General features: G+C 40.8%; 1 long non-coding RNA gene across 1 annotated transcript; it reads right to left on the reverse strand.

Moving 5' to 3' along the window:
* Positions 1 to 2,632: 2,632 nt before the first annotated feature.
* LOC130274072 (uncharacterized) lies at positions 2,633 to 11,888 on the reverse strand. The gene is made up of 3 exons (XR_008844235.1): positions 11,754 to 11,888; positions 2,774 to 2,860; positions 2,633 to 2,683 (listed from the first exon to the last, which is right to left on the reverse strand). It is a non-coding gene; the product is annotated as an uncharacterized LOC130274072 (long non-coding RNA).
* Between the last annotated feature and the right edge of the window lie 8,837 nt (positions 11,889 to 20,725).

The following is a 20,725-nucleotide window of genomic DNA, read 5'->3' on the forward strand; positions in this document are numbered from 1 at the left end:
CTGTTTTTCCTTTAAGGATCCTTTAAGGTAAACAGTGGAAACGCAAAAAAAAAATCTGATTTTTGGTCACACTACATCCTAGCAATAAATGACATAAAACATGATCAAAATGTCCCATATAAGCAACAATGGTACCAATAAACACTTCAGATCATGGTGCAAAAAATAAGCCTTCATACAGCGCTGTATACGAAAAAATAAGAGATTTGTAGGGGGTAAAATAGGGCAAATTTGTACATACCTATTTCGATTAAAAACATTTTTTTTTTTAAAGCAGTACAATAATAGACGAGTGTAAACATGGATATCATTCTGTTTGTATGGACCCACAGAATAAAGATCATATGTTGTTTTTACTGTTAAGTCCAATTCCTAAAAACAAAAGGTGCCCCAAGTGCTTTCAATCAGTGCTAAGCCTCTGGTAGACACAGTTCCACATTCTAGGCTCGGTGTGTAAGAATAGATAACTGCACGTCATTCTTCCAGTCTGATGATCTGTCTGTGCAAAGGTTCATCTCTGTGTACCTCTTGCTGTCATTTAAGCCCTTCATTGATCTCCTAACCACTGTGACATGCAACATTAAAGGGGTACTCCAATGGCCAGCGTTCGGAACATTTAGCTCCGAACGCTGTGTCCGCACTGCGGGGGTTGGTCACGCCGCCTCAATGCAAGTCTATAGGAGGGGGCATGGTGGCGTCTTACAATCATACTCTACTGACTTTATTCCTGAGGTTTCATGTGGCTGCACAAATATGCTTTCAATGTGGCTTTTATTCTAGTGAAGCCTTTCCCACATTTCACATATTGGGGATAGGTGTTTGCATATTTGATCATTTGAATTACCTGACAGCTTGTTCTTCTTGGTGTTGTAATTTAAATGTTAAGGCATGTAACACAAAAATGGATCATCCGAACATCTAACATAAAGCAATGAAATCAGTCTGACGAAGGGTCACATGACCTGAAACGCGTCACTGCCATCCCCCGCGTGGTGGTATGTGTGCTTATCCATTCCTGTGTTTTTAACCTCCAATAAGTCTGAAGACGTTCCAGCGCTGGTTCCTGCTCTTTTATTGTCTGTTTCCTGTGGAGATTACCGTGCGCTTGCGCCAAGTGAAGCGGACATCTACTCTTTGTTGTCATGAAGCAATGAAGGTTTGCTGTAACAGAAAGATTTTTCAGTTATTTAAATAAGCACAAATGTTTCTGTACTCCAGAATCCCTGCTAAATTGCTCCATTATCTCAGCTTGCATTTTGTTCACGTTCAACACCAAAAACACTCCAAAATCTATAGTAGAACATTCCATCTTATAAATGTTTCAGTCTAAATATTAGGATTAAATAAATGTGTATTATTCAGAAAATATTGATGTCATATTCCTCTGTGTTCATTTTTTAAATATCATGAAGATTGCCATAAACGACAGAGTTATATGAAGTTACACAAACACATATCACAACACTTAAACACATATTATAACATGTATTTCTCAAGTTATTCTGGTAATATGAAAGTTGGTCTGTGATTGGTTGCTCTGGGAAAACCAGAAAGCTTTTGTCCTCGGACAGATTGATAAATCTGAAAAACATACCTTAGCAGCTAGGGGCCCTGAAAAGTCCTGTTATCAGGTATGAATATTTGTATAAATGTAAAAAGATGACACTAGCGCTACTGAGTGGGAGAGAGAAGGTTAGTGTGTAGCAGCCTTGCACCGTATGGAATCCCGTAAGTGCTGGCGCATACAATAAATTAATAAATTAATTTTAAAAATGATATGCTTTTATTTACCGTATTTTTCGTCCTATAAGACGCACCGGCGTATAAGACGCACCCAATTTTTAGGGGCAAAATCTAAAAAGATAAAGATTTTGAACCCAATAGTGGTCTTCAACCTGCGGACCTCCAGATGTTGCAAAACTACAACTCCCAGCATGCCCGGACAGCCAACGGCTGTCCGGGCATGCTGGGAGTTGTAGTTTTGCAACATCTGGAGGTCCGCAGATTGAAGACCACTGCAGGAGGAGGTAATACTCACGTGTCCCCGCCGCTCCGGACCCGTCACCGCTGCCCTGGATGTCGCTCCATCGCTGTCGCCGTGTCCCCGTCGCTCCGGAACGTCTCTGCTGCCGGCCGGGTATCCTTGCTCTCCGTCGCCACCATCACGTCGTTACGCACGCCGACGCACGTACGCGACGACGTGATGACAAGGAAGGAGAGCGCCGGCCATACAGGGGATCCCTGAACGGAGAAGACACCGAGGAGGCAGGTAAGGTCCCTCCCGGTGTCCTGTAAGCACTAACCTGGCTATTCAGTCGGGCTGTTCGGGACCGCCGCGGTGAAATCGCCGAAACAGCCGGGTTAGTGTCACTTTCCCTTCAGACGCGGCGGTCAGCTTTGATCGCCGCGTCTGAAGGGTTAATACAGGGCATCACCGCGATTGGTGATGTCCTATATTAGCCGCGGGTCCCGGCCATTGATGGCCGCAGGGTCCGCCGCGATAGGTGTGTATTCGCCGTATAAGATGCACCGACTTTTTCCCCCCAGTTGTGGGGAAGAAAAAGTGCGTCTTATACGGCGAAAAATACGGTATTCAGAATATGTAGAATAAATAAATAAATATGTTACTTGCAATAAAAGATGACGTAGCACGATCCAGTGGAATAAAAATGGCAAGATCAATCTGTGAATGAAATGAATAAAAAATATTTTAGTGATAAATTAAAAAGACTCTGTTTTATTTCTACAGTAAATAAGTAATGGGAGGACCCACCTAAAGTGCTAAAGTGTTGAGTTTATTTCTCAATTCAGTGAGTAAAGTTCCTAGTGCATTAGAGCGATGATTGGTTGGCGTGGTTGCCTATAGTAACAGAAATATAGAAAATTTGTTAACCTGTATTTTGGATCGTCAAACACAGTGTCAATCTATGGTTAACAATGAGATCGTACCCTTGTTTCAGCAGCAATGGAAAGTGTACTGTAGATGGTTACCACTAGCAACGATGTATAGATTGTAACCGATATAAGGCAGAGCAGTCCTATAATAGATAATAGGAGGCCAAGATAAGGTGCGATGTAGTTCTATTCTTTTGCACCTTTTGCTATGACCTGTGAGGGTTGAGAAATACCTTTTAGCTATAATTATTTTTGCATGCGATGAGGTTCCGTTGTCCGTGGTTCCTGGAGGTTCGTGTAAGTAATCCACGTGTCCGGTAGTCAGGGTTCGGGGAGATAAACGTGAAGTAGCCCCAGCCGCTGGCGCCTTTAACGTATCTCTAACCGGAATGAAAAAGAGAGTTGATCAGCTGATCTTACGCAGTGACGTCACTACAGGGTTTGTTTGAGGTCCAAAAAGCTATCTGACGCATTTCGGAGACTTCCGGTCTACTTCGTCTGAGATGGTTGAATGCTCCGGAGCCGTTCTATATATGCTGATCAACCTGTTAACCCTTCACAGACAGGTAAGTGTTAAAAAATCATTATTTCCTTTGGTTTTCTGTATTGTTTTAATCTTCCAGGAAACCAAAAATCTCAAAGTCACTGTTTAATCCATGTGGGGTCCCGGTGTTAAGATTAAACATCCATCTAGCTTCTGCTCGTGACATTTGACATATATAATTTCCCCCTCTCCAATTGGGAATGATTTCTAGTCCAAAAAATTGAGTATTAATGGTTGTGGAATTATGTTTGATTTTAAAATGATGAGACAATGGGTGTCCTTCATAGCCAAGTTTGATGTTATATAGGTGCTCAGTGATTCTTTGCTTCAGAAGTCTTTTAGTGCGCCCAATGTATATTTTCTTACACGGGCATCTTATCCCATAAATGACCCCCTTTGATTTACAGTGTATATGTAAGAAAATATACATTGGGCGCACTAAAAGACTTATTGTAGGTCTGAATATTTATGGGATGAAAATCAGGTTTGGTAGTAGGGCTTTTCATTCCTCTTTCTAGGCCAGGCCAAGTTTTCACAGTAGACCGGTGAGCTAAAGAAAGCTGGGCTCAAAATCAGTTGAGAGACAGTCTGTACTGAGAGGCTGAAAGAAACGTGACTGGAGGTCCTGAGGTCTGCTAACCTCTCCTGGGAAAATTGTAATTTATCGTTTTGTTTAGTTGCTGGTATGATGGTAACTAGTTATTAAGAGCAAGTCAACATGCAGCTAGTGCTTAGACAAGCATGTCTCTTGTCAGTGTGGATATGGATGTATGTTGTCTTTGGACAATAAAGAGCAGGAGAAGCCCTGCAGTTGAAGTGAACCATTATCTCTGACTGCTGTTTATTTATGACACATTCTGCCTGGGTAGAATTAATCCCACAAATATAATGCTGCTATCCTTATGACTACTATAATACCTACCAACATATATCTGCAACACTGTGTCAACTTCTTATCTTCACAGACTATATATACATAGTTGCTTAAGGCTAGCACATATTTCTAAGGCTGTCCCACAGGCAGCAGCAGAAGCACCAGATTTACTAAGAGGTTGATGCCTCCAAATAAATCTGGCACAGGGGCAAGCTTTTATATAGGATTAATGCATGAAACATTGGTCTTATCAAATATTCCCTCTTTTAGCTGTCACTAACATGCAGGGAGTGAGAGAAAGATGTCATATTCAGATCCTGCTTGTCTCTGTGCAAAGCCCTCACTGAGACTAGCACCCACCCTTCTGAAAAACAAACACCACATGATTTCTGTCTTCATAGCCACAGCTCCCCTCCCTGCATGATTATCTTGCCGGCAGAGAAGTACAGTCTCTTCAGTACATAACTCTTCTCTTTTCCTGCTGTGGATCTAATCACTGACTGCTGCCATTCAGAGCATAGCATGATTTATTGCTAGGGTTAAGGATAGTTTGAAAGAAAAGACTTATACAGTGTGTGCTGCTGATTGTGTTTACAACAACACAGCATGCACACAGATAGTAAAAGCAATTGGCTGGCAGCCATTACACAAATCCACACTGATTGCTGGGAGTTATAGTCTGGGCTGCAAGCAATGAAAAATTACTGCTAAAAACGTGTATAGGTAGCTGTAACCCGACAATAGGGACAATAGTATTACTGCCAGACGAGTACTAATGTGAAAAAGGTTGTGTATCCCATACAACCTGTGAACAATGTATAAAGTGGGGGTACACTTTCCTCAAGTCTGGGCTTGATTGTCACCAATAAATGGGTGTATATAAAATATATTTAAAAAATGATGTAGATCCAGTGAATTAATTTAAAACAATTTATTATTACAATGATAGTGCTTGTGGTGTCCTCTGTAGGGCCCTTACATCGGACTTACCACGATAAGCAAGGTAGTGAATGTATAAAATATTCATACAATGAAATACAGTTAAAAAAAATTGACAAAATATACACGGTAAAAAAGTGCTGCTATCCCAGTGTGGCAAATAGTCTGTAGCGCTTATAGATGTATGCACGGAGATCGTGCCTTGTATGGTTGATTACAAATAGTCTGAGTAGCAATGTCTCTGTATAGCTCATATCTGGTCAGGATACTGCATGTGGTAGCGTGTTGGTAAGGGATTAAAATCAATGCGCTCTGTGGCGCTGGGGTTTCCTTGTGTGTATCCCACTCTACCCTGGCGGCATAGGGATAGAGATTGGTGAGTGGGATATAGATAGTCTCTTAATTGTAATCCTGTGGTTGTATGAGGCTGCACGCTGCAGTGCTGGAGGCCCCACAAATGTGGACCACTCTACCCCGGCAGCACAGGGAAAGTTTTGAGTGGATTTGGGGATTTGGCACACTGTGCCTCTTACCAGCAATGTCCTGGAGCCTGGTTTCCGGAAAAAGGTTTTCGTTGGGGAGACGTCCGCTGGCAGGCGGGATGCATACAACCCCGGAAGCGTCCTCCGGTAAATTTCTTGCGATCCGGTGAATGATGGTAAAGATCGTCGGGTTTGCCAATACTGGGGTACAGGTGAAAGAGGCTAGACGTGTTTCAAGGTACTCATCTACCTCTTTTTCAATAGCAATAGCAAATCACATGGATAACACAGGGGACACAGAACAGGTATTGTGGTGGCTTTGGGGCATTTTTATTTTTATTAACTTCCCGGAGCCCCCCTTTAAGCATTCAATGTTGGAAAACTTGAGTCTTTCAACGTGCATAGGTCCTATTGGAAATGGGAACAGAGGCTTCTACAGGTCTTTAAAAAGTAGGTGATAGCCTGTCAAACTTGATCCGCTTCCCAGATTCTGCCACGAAACCTGATGTCAATTCAGTGGGCTAAAGAGATTATTTCAGAGTTTCATGCAAATCAAGAACAGCCTATTCATTTTTAATACGACAGGTCAGACCATCCCAAAAAGTAGCTACTAGAGCCTGTTACTTACAGCAGGGTTGTCATCTCCTATTCTATTAGTGTGCTGTTGAAGTAGTTCTGCATCAGCTTTCTTGACTGCCAGCCCTGGACTGTTTACAATAGAGTTTCTGATTTATTAGTCCTCATAAGCCCCTTTTAGCTTGTGCAATTCCTAGTGTCTCTGCTATGAAGAATTAGTCCATTGGGACACTGTAGAGATAGTGAAGTTAGTTTTTCAAGTGTTCAAGTGTTAGTTAAAGGTTTAAGGAAGATCTAGGGGAAAAAAAATGGGTTAGTCCTTGCATTTGTTCCCATTCATCATATTGCACTCGATTTCTGTCTGTCATCATCATCTTCTGCCAGCCAACCCAGTTTCTTTCATCTATTGATGAGTTGTTATTCAGATATTGATATGTATGCTGTTTGTACGTTTCTGCTATACTGCTAGTACTGCTGTACTGTCTGCTATAAGTCTTGTGGGTATCTGAGTGCTTGGAGTCGCAGTTAGGACTGTTAGGTGCCATCTAATGTCCATTTGGCGTTACAGCACCAAATGATTCCAATTTATCTCAGAGGCCAAGGTACAGGACTGGATGGTATATTGTCCTATGGTAGAGATTTCTTGACCTATGTTGAGAAAGGTGTCATTATAAATTACTATTTGTCGGCCAAAAAGACAAGCCCTTATATGGGTCTGTAGGTGGAAAAATAAAAGAGATATGCCTTTTTAAAGGAGAGGAGGAAAAAACAAAAACGCAAAAATGAAAATTGTCCGTGTCCTGAAGGCCAAAATGGGTTGTGTCCTTAAGGGGTTAAATGTCCCTTAGCACACATTAAAATACTTCAACTACCATCAACAAGATTCTGGAAAATTATACTAAGTATCAGTCACCTATTTAACACCAGTTAGGGGAGGTCACAGGATGGTTTTTTATCCTTGTAACAAATGTTTAAAATATTTATCTCCAAATGAAAATTTATAAAGCACTGTCTAGAAATCATTCTGGATAAAGGTATGCTTCAAAATATCCACTCAGTTAACTGTATACCCCTAAGCCCTACCTGAACAATATTAAGATAAATGAACAAAGGCATCATTACGATATGATCACGTGGACAAAAACTGCTCAGAAAAAGAAAACCGCTCAAAATCTGAGTGAAATTTGTTAACCAAATAGAAAATATTACAGATAACTATATTACTATGCATAGTATCGTGCACCTACTTTATTTCTTATGCAGTCTATCGGCGTGCAACTTTTAGTTTGGATTTTATATTTTTAGGCTTTTGCTTTTCAATTTCATACAGAGCAAATTACATAAACATGTCCTGAAGCCCAGCAGATACCAGCGTATGGATTGGAAACAAATCTTTTCTACTTTTACGATTCTGTTTATTAGCTTTACAACAAACGCCAAGAAGATATTAACAATTGTTTTATTTTTCTCTTCAGATTTTTCCTCTTCAAATTAATGTAGTTATTTTATTTTATTAGAATTGACATTTTTTTATTTTAATTTTTTGCAAATTGTGGCATTTCTGATGACATTTAATGTTCTGCTTAGAATACATAGAAACATAGAAGATTTTCCATCTAGTCTGCCCTTATTTTATTTCCTTTTTAGCCTAGAATAGAAATGTGTTCATCGCATACAGGCTTATATTTACTTACTGATGATTTTTCAACCACATCTGCTGAAAGTTTTGTCAAAGTATCTATTATTCTTTCAGTAAACTTTTTACTGGTCTTGATTCTGATCTTCCCCCAACTAACCTCAGGTTGTTCCCCATTAATGTTCCCCATTATTAAAACAATCCCAAACTAAACCTTATTCATAATTTCACATATTTAACCCCTTAAGGACCAGGCCATTTTACACCTTAAGGACCAGAGCGTTTTTTGCAATTCTGACCACAGTAACTTTAAACATTAATAACTCTGGAATGCTTTTAGTTATCATTCTGATTCCGAGAATGTTTTTTCGTGACATATTCTACTTTAACTAAGTGGTAAAATTTTATGGTAACTTGCATCCTTTCTTGGTGAAAAATCCCCAAATTTGATGAAAAAAATTAAAATTTTGCATTTTTCTAACTTTGAAGCTCTCTGCTTGTAAGGAAAATGGATATTCCAAATACATTTTTTGGGTTCACATACACAATATGTCTACTTTATGTTTGCATCATAAAATTTATGAGTTTTTACTTTTGGAAGACACCAGAGGGCTTCAAAGTTCAGCAGCAATTTTGAAATTTTTCACAAAATTTTCACTCACTATTTTTCAGGGACCAGTTCAGTTTTGAAGTGGATTTGAAGGGTCTTCATATTAGAAATTCCCCAAAAAAGACCCCATTATAAAAAACGACACCCCCCAAAGTATTCAAAATGACATTCAGTAAGTGTATTAACCCTTTAGGGGTTTCACAATGATAGCAGCAAAGTGAAGAAGAAAATTCAAAATCTTAATTTTTTACACTCGCATGTTCTTGTAGACCCAATTTTTGAATTTTTGCAAAGGGTAAAAAGGAGAAAATTTTTACTTGTATTTGAAACCCAATTTCTCTCGAGTAAGGACATACCTCATATGTCTATGTAAATTGTTCAGTGGGCGCAGTAGAGGGCTCAGAAGGGAAGGAGCGACAAATGGTTTTTGGGGGGCATGTCACCTCTAGGAATCCCCTATTGGCCCAGGACAGCAAAAAAAAAACACATGGCATACCATTTTGGAAACTAGACCCCTCTGGGAACGTAACAAGGGGTAAAGTGAACCTTACTACCCCACAGGTGATTCACGACTTTTGCATATGTAAAAAAAAATGCTTGGTTTCCCAAAAAATTAACATTTTTAAAAAGGGTAATAGCAGAAAATACCCCCCAAATTTGAAGCCCAATTTCTCCCGATTCAGAAAACACCCCATATGGGGGTGAAAAGTGCTCTGCTGGCGCACTACAGGTCTCAGTAGAGAAGGAGTCACATTTGGCTTTTTGAAAGCAAATTTTGCTCTGGGGGCATGCCGCATTTAGGAAGCCCCTATGGTGCCAGAATAGCAAAAAAAAAAAAACACATGGCATACTATTTTGGAAACTAGACCCCTCGGGGAACGTAACAAGGGGTAATGTGAACCTTAATATCCTACAGGTGTTTCACGACTTTTGCATATGTGAAAAAAAATTTTTTTTACCTAAAATGCTTGGTTTCCCAAAAATTTTTCATTTTTAAAAAGGGTAATAGCATAAAAAATACCCCCCCAAAATTTGTAACACAATTTCTCCCACGTACGGCGATACCCCATATGTGACCCTAAACTGTTGCCTTGAAATACGACAGGGCTCCAAAGTGAGAGCGCCATGCGCATTTGAGGCCTAAATTAGGGACTTGCATAGGGGTGGACATAGGGGTATTCTACGCCAGTGATTCCCAAACAGGGTGCCTCCAGCTGTTGTAAAACTCCCAGCATGCCTAGACAATCAGTGGCTATCTGGTAATACTGGGAGTAGTTGTTTTGCAACAGCTGGAGGCTCAGTTTTGGAAACAGTGGTGTACCAGACGTTTTTCTTTTTTATTGGGGAGGGGAGGGGGGCTGTGTAGGGGTGTATATGTAGTGTTTTTTTACTTTTTATTTTATTTCTGGTAGTGTAGTGTAGTGTTTTTAGGGTACAATCGCAAGGATGGGGGTTCACAGTAGTTTCTCGCTGGCAGCTTGAGCTGCGGCAGAAAATTTGCCGTAGCTCAAACTTGCAGCCGGATACTTACTGTAAACCTCTGCCCATGTGAGTGTGCCCTGTACATTCCCATTGGGGGGGGGGGGGGGGAGAAACATCCAGCTGTTGCAAAACTACAACTCCCAGCATGTACGGTCAATCAGTGCATGCTGGGAGTTGTAGTTTTGCAACCGCTGGAGGCTCCAATTTGGAAACAGTGGCGTACCAGATGTTTTTCATTTTTATTGGGGAGGGGGGCTGTGTAGGGGTATGTGTATATGTAGTGTTTTTTACTTTTTATTTAATTTTTTGTTAGTGTAGTGTAGTGTAGTGTTTTTAGGGTACAGTCGCACGGGCGGGGGTTCACAGTAGCTTCTCGCTGGCAGTTTGAGCTGCGGCAGAAAATTTGCCGCAGCTCAAACTTGCGGCCGGATACTTACTGTAAACTTCCGCCCATGTGAGTGCACCCTGTACGTTCACATTGGGGGGGGGGGGGAGAAACATCCAGCTGTTGCAAAACTACAACTCCCAGCATGTACGGTATATCAGTGCATGCTGGGAGTTGTAGTTTTGCAACAACTGGAGGCACACTGGCTGTGAAACACCGAGTTTGGTAACAAACTCAGTGTTTTGCAACCAGTGTGCCTTCAGCTGTTGCAAAAGCTACAACCCCCAGCATGTACGGATAGCGGAAGGGCATGCTGGGTCTTGTAGTTATGCAACAGACGGAGGCATACTACTTTGGCTGGGGATGCTGGGGATTGTAGTTATGCAACAGCTGGAGACACACTGGTTTGCTACTTAACTCAGTGTGCCTTCAGCTGTTGCAAAACTACAACTCTCAGCAGTCACCGACAGCCAACAGGCATGCTGGGAGTTGTAGTTAGGCAACCAGCAGATGCACCACTACAACTCCCAGCATGCACTTTAGCTGATTGTGCATGCTGGGAGTTGTAGTTATACAACAGCTGAAGGTACACTTTTCCATAGAAAAAATGTGCCTCCAGCTGTTGCAAAACTATAAGTCCCAGCATGCCCATAAGGGAATGCTGGGAGTTGTGGTGGTCTGCCTCCTGCTGTTGCATAACTACAGCTCCCAGCATGCCCTTTTAGCAGGAGGCTGTCACTCACCTCCAACTGCAGATCCACGCCACCGCCGCCGCCGCTCCTGGGGCCCCGATCCCAACAGGGACGCCGGGGATCGGGGTCCCCAGCTCCCGGGGTCTTCTTCCCGCTCATGTCCTCCGGAAGAGGGGGAGACCCGATTGACCCGGAATCCGCCGCAGATTGCTGGACTGAATTGTCCAGCGATCTGCAGCCATCGCCGACATGGGGGGACATAATGACCCCCCTGGGCGATATGCCGGGATGCCTGCTGAACGATTTCAGCAGGCATCCGGCACCGGCTCTGCTCCAGCTAGCGGCTGGGGCCAGAAATGCGCAGGGCGTATCCACATGCCCTGTGTCCTTAAGGACTTGGAAACGGGGACTTAGGGCATTTCCAAGTCCTTAAGGACATTTCCAAGTCCCCGTTTCCAAGTCCTTAAGGACATTTCCGTGTCCTTAAGGGGTTAAAGTGTACTTGCATCAGTTAATCAATTGTTTAATATAATTTATAATACATTTATTTATAATTATAATTTCTAATATAAAACTTTACATAAAAAAATATAAAAAGAATAAGTAATACATTTTCTACAGCAGAGTAGGCATCTAACCTTTGATGGTCTGACTGCAAAGAAAGTGTTTTGGCAGATGGCTGAGATAACCTTGAGAGTTTTACTGTGAGGAATAGGGTCAGTCCAGGAATAAGCTATTTGAACTATTGGAGAAACATCAGTTGTCAGTTAAAGCTGCATATCTAGTACTAGTAAAGCTGCACATGCAAGTTTGTCACATGATGTAGCACTTCCCAGATGGAAGGCTTAAAAGGGTTATCCGGCTTCTAAACTTTTTTAAACATCATCCACGGGCTACCAGCATATATATATATATATATATATATATATATATATATATATAAAACCTGGACTTACCTGCCGCCGCTCCCTCAATGCCTCAGTATTGCTCAGTAATGTCCTGCCTCAACTGGTGATAGACTGAGATGCAGTGTGATCTATTGAGCCCCAGCAACTGGACAAAGACAGTGCTGGGGCTCAATACACCATACTGCCACTTAACCCATCACTGGCCAAGACAGGACATTGCTGCGACCAGCGATTAGTTGAGTGATAGTATGATGTGTTGACCACCAGCAACCAAGAAGAACAACACATCGGAGGACAGAAGCAACAATACCAGGGACCAAGAACGAAGCAGCCGATTAGTTCAGATTTTTGCCTGGGGACAATGTTTAAAAAAAATTTATATAACGGAGTACCCTTTAAAACTCTGCTACTCAATGCTAGCATTTTATTAGCAACTTACTAAGATTACATGCTGCCAATACAAGTTGATAGAGAGGAGAGGGGTGAGGAAGGAGATGGGAGCAGGTTCAGAGGCAGAAACACACAGGGAGACTGCAAAAAGCCATCTGTGAGTATTAGATCTCACCCCAGAGCTCGATTCACAGCTTATACCATACTACTGCTCTATAATGTTTTCCATGCTGTTGCATCTTCTTAGGGTTTACTATTAAGAAATAAAAGAGGAAGATCTACTCCTGTGTATGCTGTGCATACTAAATCATAAGTAAATATTTATTAGCACAACCTTAACCAGAAACTTTTACTAACTGTAACATAATATATCCTTATCACCAGACTATCTAACCCTAAATCCTAGCCCACATATTAACCGGGTTGTATTGATTATTTTTTTTAGAATTAGAATGTTATATCCAGATTTCAATTAAAACAATATTATTGCTTATATTACTAATAGAAACCCAAAAATGTGAAGATTATTGACAAAGAGATAAAGCTCTATATTCTACCATTAATTTAATGGCTAATCACAAATTCCTTATATCTATCAAGGGAATGAAACATGTTATGCACTGTATTCACATGAGTAGAAATATAGAATATATTTTACTTTATTCATAGGAAGGGAAAACAATTATGAAAGTGGTAGCTTTTGTAAAATACAATTGTGCCTTTATGACCATTTAATTGTTTCAAATGGTAAGTAAAAGCACTGACCAAATAGATAAATGCACTCACTTCAGAGATGTTTTTACATTAGTAAAGTGCAATTCATTAACCGTTTTTGATGTCAAAGCTATTCCTGGGCTCTGTGATGTCTCATAAATGAATGACCAATTATCTAAATTAATATGTGCCATCACAGATCCGGCTTCTTTCAAAACATTGCCTTGTGTCTGGTTAATAAAAGTACTAGGAAGCTTACAAATAAACTTTAAAGAAGCGAATCATTCATGGCTGTAATAAAGTGTTAGTTTAAAAAAAATGTAAGCTTTTTATGTTTCGCCTATCAAAACATAGGGAAAACTGTTTAAAATGGGGTGATATGGTTAATGATATAGAACTATAAATATGTTAGTGGCAACTTGTCCCAAAATTTGATAAACCTATGGGCTCATGTCACATGACCGTATTACGGATGCCATAGAGTTCCAAGAGGCCTCTATTGTACAGGGTGGGCCATTTATATGGATACACCTTAATTAAATGGGAATGGTTGGTGATATTAACTTCCTGTTTGTGGCACATTAGTATATGTGTGTGGGGGAAACTTTTCAAGATGGGTGGTGACCATGGCGGCCATTTTGAAGTCAGCCATTTTGAATCCAACTTTTGTTTTTTCATGTGACACATCAAACTTATTGGGAACTTCACAAGAAAAACAATGATGTGCTTGGTTTTAAGGTAACTTTATTCTTTCATGAGTTATTCATGAGTTATTTACAAGTTTCTGACCACTTATAAAATGTGTTCAATGTGATGCCCATTGTGTTGGATTGTCAATGCAACCCTCTTCTCCCACTCTTCAAACACTGATAGCAACACCGCAGGAGAAATGCTAGCACAGGCTTCCAGTATCCGTTGTTTCAGGTGCTGCACATCTCGTATCTTCACAGCATAGACAATTGCCTTCAGATGACCCCAAAGATAAAAGTCTAAGGGGGTCAGATTTGGAGACCTTGGGGGCTATTCAACTGGCCCACGATGACCAATCTACTTTTCAGGAAACTGTTCATCTAGGAATGCTCGGACCTGGCAGGTTCCCTGAGTTTTTCCAGCAAGATGGTGCACCACCACATTATGGGTGTCAGGTCCGAGCATTCCTAGATAAACAGTTTCCTGGAAAGTGGATTGGTCGTCGTGGGCCAGTTGAATGGCCCCCCAAGGTCTCCCGATCTGCCCCCTTAGACTTTCATCTTTGGGGTCATATGAAGGCAATTGTCTATGCTGTCTATACAAGATGTACAGCACCTGAAACTACGGATACTGGAAGTCTGTGCTAGCATTTCTCCTGCGGTGTTGCTATCAGTGTTGCTACAGAAGCAGGAAGACCAGGGACAGCAGGAGGTAAGCGGATGCCCGGGACTTGCATGTGGGCACATCCCGCATAGTGAGTCCTGGAGCCGCCACGCGCACTAGACGGGGGCGCTCATGGCCGGACAGAACGACCGGAGCATTGCCCCTAGTAATACCCAGGACACGCGTGTGGGAATTTCCCGCACCGCGAGTCCCGGGACCAGGTATGACAGGGGAGGGGGGTGAGCGTTCACGGCCAGAATGAATGGCCGGAGCACTGCCGATCACCATAGTTACATAATTTATACCAAGGCAAGAAAAGTCCAAGAGAAACAGACTATATCAGGCACTGCTTCTGTAAGCACAATTACACACAGACCTACTGCTCTTTAGCCACAGCCATACAAGTCTTTTATACGGGGGTACCAGTAATCCATAAATAGCAAAGAAGGGCACTGCACTCACCCATAGAATGTACGGAACACTTTGTTTATTTATCCATGATGGCAAACAGGTTACAAGGAATAAAATCCATAGTGGGGAGCGCCATATATACATATATATATATATATATATATATATATATATATATATATATATATAGTGACTTAAATGAAAGGGGAAAGATTATTTCTTTAGTTTAACCCTTGAGACCACAGGGAGCTCAATTTCATTATCCAATATGCTACTCTGCGCAGCAAACGAAGATGTCTGTCTTGCACTAAACAATCTACTTTATCTTCAATTCAGCCATGTCTTATTTTTATATACAGGTGCCCAAAATTGGACACAATACTCCATGTGTGGTCTAACTAATTATTTACACAAAGGCAAAATGATGTTCTTGTCACAAGCCTCTATGCCTCCCTTGATACATCCCATGACTTTGATAGCCTTGGCAGCCACGGCCTGGCACTGATCACTAAAGTTAAGCTTACTGTCCACCAATACCCCCCAGATCCCTCTGTAAAATTATATTACCATCTTCTATGGTGTTCACCTTACCTAATTTAGAGTAATCTGTAATTATAGAAATTCTACTCTGTAATCCCTCTACAAGGTCATTAATAAACATATTGAAAAGTAGTGGACCCAATACTGACCCCTGTCGTACCCTACTAGTAACTGTCACCTAATCGAAGCATGTTCCATTGATAACAGCCCTCGATTTCCTATCACTGAGCAAGTTTCTAACCCATTTACATATATTTTTTCCTCAGTCCCAGCATCCTCATTTCATGTACTAACCTTATATGTGGCACAATATCATGTCCAGATACAAAACACCCACAGCTTCACCCAGGTCCAATCCATAACTGACCTCCTCATAGAAGATTAGTCTAATAGGACTGATCCTTCATAAACCTATGCTGGCGCTGTATTACAAGGTTATTTTCATTAAGATACTCCAGAATGGCATATCTTAGAAAACCTTCAAACTATTTACATTTAACAGAGGCTAAGGCTTCTTTCACAGTGCCGTTTGACACGGTAGTGTGACAGCCGTCAGGGGAGCCGGGAAAAATAGCAGGAGAAAAATTACTGCCTGTGCTGTCTTTTTCTCCCGCTATTCCCCCTACAAAATAATGGCGCCCAATTGACCCCATTATAGTAAATGGGATCCATCAGGACCCGTTATTGCCCATTGTGCCCAGTCCCGATAACGGACGTTAAAGGCCGGAAAAAAAAAGAGCCTAAGGTCGTTTAAGGTCGGGGCACAATGACTGTGTGAAAGTAGCCTAAGCTGACAGGCCCATAATTCCCAAGGTCACTTTTGACCCCTTTTTGAATTCTGGTAACACTTTTGCAATACTTCATTCCTGTGAAGTAGACCCTCTCTATAATGTCACTATAGTCCTTAAATATTTAAAAAAAATGGGTTTGTCAATAACATTACTTAACTCCCTTAGAATACAGGGGTGAATACCATATGGACCTGGTGATTTGTCTACTTAGATTTCTTTTTTTGTGGCACTGTATTTCTTCCTGTGTTAAATAGGTGATATGTAAGGGTGACTTTACCATATCCTGCTGTATTTCACCTGCCATTAAATTTTTCTCCATGAACAAAGTGAAGAAATATAAACAGTGGTATCAGACATCAAATTAGTCTTGGAACAAAACCGGGAAACAAACTTGGACATGGTAGCTTCAGAGAGTCCTCAGAATATGAAACCTGGGGCAAACTAGGAGATGAGTTATACTGTGCTTACACCGGAAGCAGTAGCAAGGTTTATACAGATCCTGATAAGCTATTATGAACACCAGCAAGGAAAAAGTGTAAGGTTGTCTCGATTTCTTTTTATTCTTACCAGAAATCTATGACTAAATAGCCAACTTATTGTTTCCAGCTTGTGGTGCATCTCTGCACTGTCTGGCTCTGACAGCTTTGATTTAATAGTCTCACATAGTATTGGAACATGTCCCAGTTAGTTATGTAGTCATACATTTCTAGTAATTAAACAAAAAAAATAAAAAAACAGAGAAAAAGCACAACACAGAGCTAGAAGAAAAGATGCTGCAATATTGTTATTTCATGGGGAATGCAAGAATTTACTAAAAACAGACAGGTTAGGAGGTTATACACTGGTAATATAATTACTTATTCATTTGATATATTATTAACTAAAAGTAAAAAAAAGATACCAGCACTGCAGAAACAAAAAATGAATTCAATCTTAAAACACTTTCATTTTATGATGTATTAGCTGAGTACCCGGCGTTGCCCAATTTTTCCTTCCTAATCCTTGTTGGGGAGGAAAATCAACAAAGGAGGAAGCTTTTGACTTCATATCCCATCCCCATATATTGTTGTCATATCCCAACCCCATATCCCGTCCTCCTATCCTGACCTTATATCTCAACCTCCTATCCCGACCCGTAATATGTGTACCAGGTATTACTGAAATATCTCCAGCCGTTTGGAAGTTATGCAGTAACATACATTTCCCATAGACTTGTATAGGACTTTAAACAAAAACCCTGACCCTGGCAAATGGGGGTGAGTAAGGATTAAATTACCTATCCTATGTTTGTTGTTGACATATAAGTAACATGTGTGCCAAGTTTCATGTTAAAGAGGTTATCCAGGAAAAAACTTTTTCTTTTTATATCAACTGGCTCCAGAAAGTTAAACAGATTTGTAAACTACTTCTATTAAAAAATCTTAATCCTTTCAGTACTTATGAGCTTCTGAAGTTAAGGTTGTTCTTTTCTGTCTAAGTGCTCTCTGATGACACGTGTCTTGGGAACCGCCCAGTTTAGAAGCAAATCCCCATACCAAACCTCTTCGAAACTGGGCGGTTCCCGAGACACATGTCATCAGGTAGGATAGATAAAAGAAGTAGTTTACAAATCTGTTTAACTTTCTGGAGCCAGTTGATATATATAAAAAAGTTTTTTTCCTGGATAACCCCTTTTTTATCTTTAGCCGTTTGGACGTGATGCTGGAACATACACACACACACACACACACACATTGGGGGACATCTATCAAAGCATTTAGTAGGTTTTTTTTGCTTAAAATTGTCGCAAAAAAGTCGCACGTGCGACTACGCTCTTTTTTCTGCGACTTTTTGCATGTTCAGTGTCCTAACCAAAATATAAAAATCTTGCTAACCAAAGCAAAAAGTGATTTTTGACTTGCAGTGGTCAGAGATTTATCAAGTGCGAAAGTCGCAAATAAGTCGCATCGCATGAAAAAACCTACTAAATTTACTCCAGCTCAGACCTGGAGCAGAAAAAGCCACTACCAAAGCAAAAAAAAGAAAAAGTGCTTAAGTGAACGAAATTTATCAACAGACTGAAAGCAGTTGATAAATAAGTCGCACATAAGCAAAAAAAATTGTAAGAAAAAAAATTAGCTAAAAAAAGGAATACATAAGCAAATATTGATAAATGTCCCCCATTGAGTTTTATATACATAAATATACAAAATGAGATGTAAACTGGGACAAGGGTTGACATGCTACAAAGTGAGTGAATGAGCTAAATAACCACATTGTAATTGTATTCACTTATAGCTGATTTCAATAATGAAGGAAACTATACATAAAAGCCAATCAAACTAAAACCGTTGTAACATAGTAACATAGTTCGTAAGGTTGAAAAAAGACCAGAGTCCATCAAGTTCAACCTATAACCCTAATGAGTCCCTACTGAGTGGATCCAGAGGAAGGCAAAAAACCCTCATACTAGAGGTAAAAAATCCTTCCCGACTCCAAATATGGCAGTCAGAATAAATCCCTGGATCAACATGCTGTCCCTAAATATCTAGTATACATAACCATCAATGTTATTATTCTCCAAAAATGCATCCAGACCCCTTTTGAACTCTTTTACAGAGTTCCCCATGACCACCTCCTCCGGGAGAGAATTCCACAGTCTCACTGCTCTTACAGTAAAGAACCCCCGTCTGTGCTGGTGTAGAAACCTTCTTTCCTCTAGACGTAGAGGATGCCCCCTTGTTATAGATACAGTCCTGGGTATAAATAGATCATGTGGGAGATCTCTGTACTGTCCCCTGATATATTTATACATAGTTATTAGGTCTCCCCTAAGCCTTCTTTTTTCTAAACTAAATAACCCTAATTCTGATAATCTTTCTGGGTACTGTAGTCCTCCCATTATTACCTGTAGTTATCCCAGTATTACCCTGGTTGCGCATCTTTGAACCCTCTCCAGCTCTACTATATCTTTCTTGTACACTGGTGCCCAGTACTGTACACAGTATTCTATGTGTGGTCTGACTAGTGATTTGTACAGCGGTAGAATTATTTCCTTGTCGTGGGCATCTATGCCCCTATTGATGCACCCCATGATTTTATTTGCCCTGGCAGCAGCTGCCCTACACTGGTCACTACAGCTAAGTTTACTATTAACTAAGACCCTTAAGTCCTTTTCCATGTCAGTCGTCCCAAGTGTTCTCCCATTTAATATATAACCCTGTCACAGACTTTTCCTCCCCATGTGCATTACCTTACATTTATCAGTGTTGAACTTCATCTGCCACTTCTCAGCCCAAACCTCCAACCTATCCAGATCCATTTGTAACAGTGCACTGTCCTCTATTGTGTTTACCGCTTTACAGAGTTTAGTATCATCTGAAAAGATTGCTACTATACTATTCAACCCCTCTACAAGGTCATTAATGAATATATTAAATAGGACAGGACCCAAGACTGACCCCTGTGGTACCCCACTAGTAACAGTCACCCAATCAGAATAATTACCATTAATAACCACCCTCTGTTTCCTATCACTGAGCCAGTTACTTACCCACTTACACACATTCTCCCCCAGCCCAATCCTTCTCATTTTATCACCCAAATGTTTATGTGGCACTGTATCAAATGCTTTGGAAAAATCCAGATATGCGACATCCAGCGATTCCCCCTGGTCCAGTCTGGAGCTCACCTCCTCATAAAAGCTGATCAGGTTAGTTTGACAGGACCGATCCCTCATAAAGCCATGCTGATATGGAGTCATACATTTATTTTTATCAAGATGTTCCAAAATAGCATCTCTTAGAAAACCCTCACACAATTTACATACAACGGAGGTTAACCCCTTAATGACCACAGACGTAAATGTACGTACTGGCTTGGCAGTACTTCGCGCACCAGGACATACATTTACATCCTGTGTATGACCGCGAGCATCGGAATGGTGCTAGCATCATACACGGCAGCCGGGGCCCTGCCGGTAATGGCCGACATCCGCAATTGTGCGGATGTCCACCATTAACCCCTCAGATGCCGTGATCAATACAGATCTTTAAATGGATGGTCGGATCACCCGCAGCGCTGCCGCAGCAATCCGATCATCCAGCATGGCGGCTGGAGTTCCCCTCACCTGGCTCCGGCCGTCTCCCGGGGTCTTCTGCTCTGGTCTGAGATCGAGCAGCCAGAGCAGAAGATCACCAATAATACTGATCGGTGTTATGTCCTATGCATAGCACTGAACAGTATTAGCAATCAAATGATTGCTATAGATACTCCCCTATGGGGACATAAAAAGTGTTTTAAAAAAATTTGAAAAATGTAAAAATAAAAAGTAAAAAAAAGTGAAAAATCTCCTCCCCCAATAAAAATTTTAATTGTCAGTTTTTCCCATTTTACCACCAAAAAGCTTAATTTTTATTAACATATTACATAGATAAACATATTTGGTATCGCCGCGAGCGTAAATGGCCGAAATATCAAAATATAATGTTAATGATCCCGTATGAATGGAGTAAACGTAAAAAA

The sequence above is a fragment of the Hyla sarda genome, chromosome 5 (genome assembly GCF_029499605.1).
Source record: "Hyla sarda isolate aHylSar1 chromosome 5, aHylSar1.hap1, whole genome shotgun sequence".
Taxonomy (NCBI): domain Eukaryota; kingdom Metazoa; phylum Chordata; class Amphibia; order Anura; family Hylidae; genus Hyla; species Hyla sarda.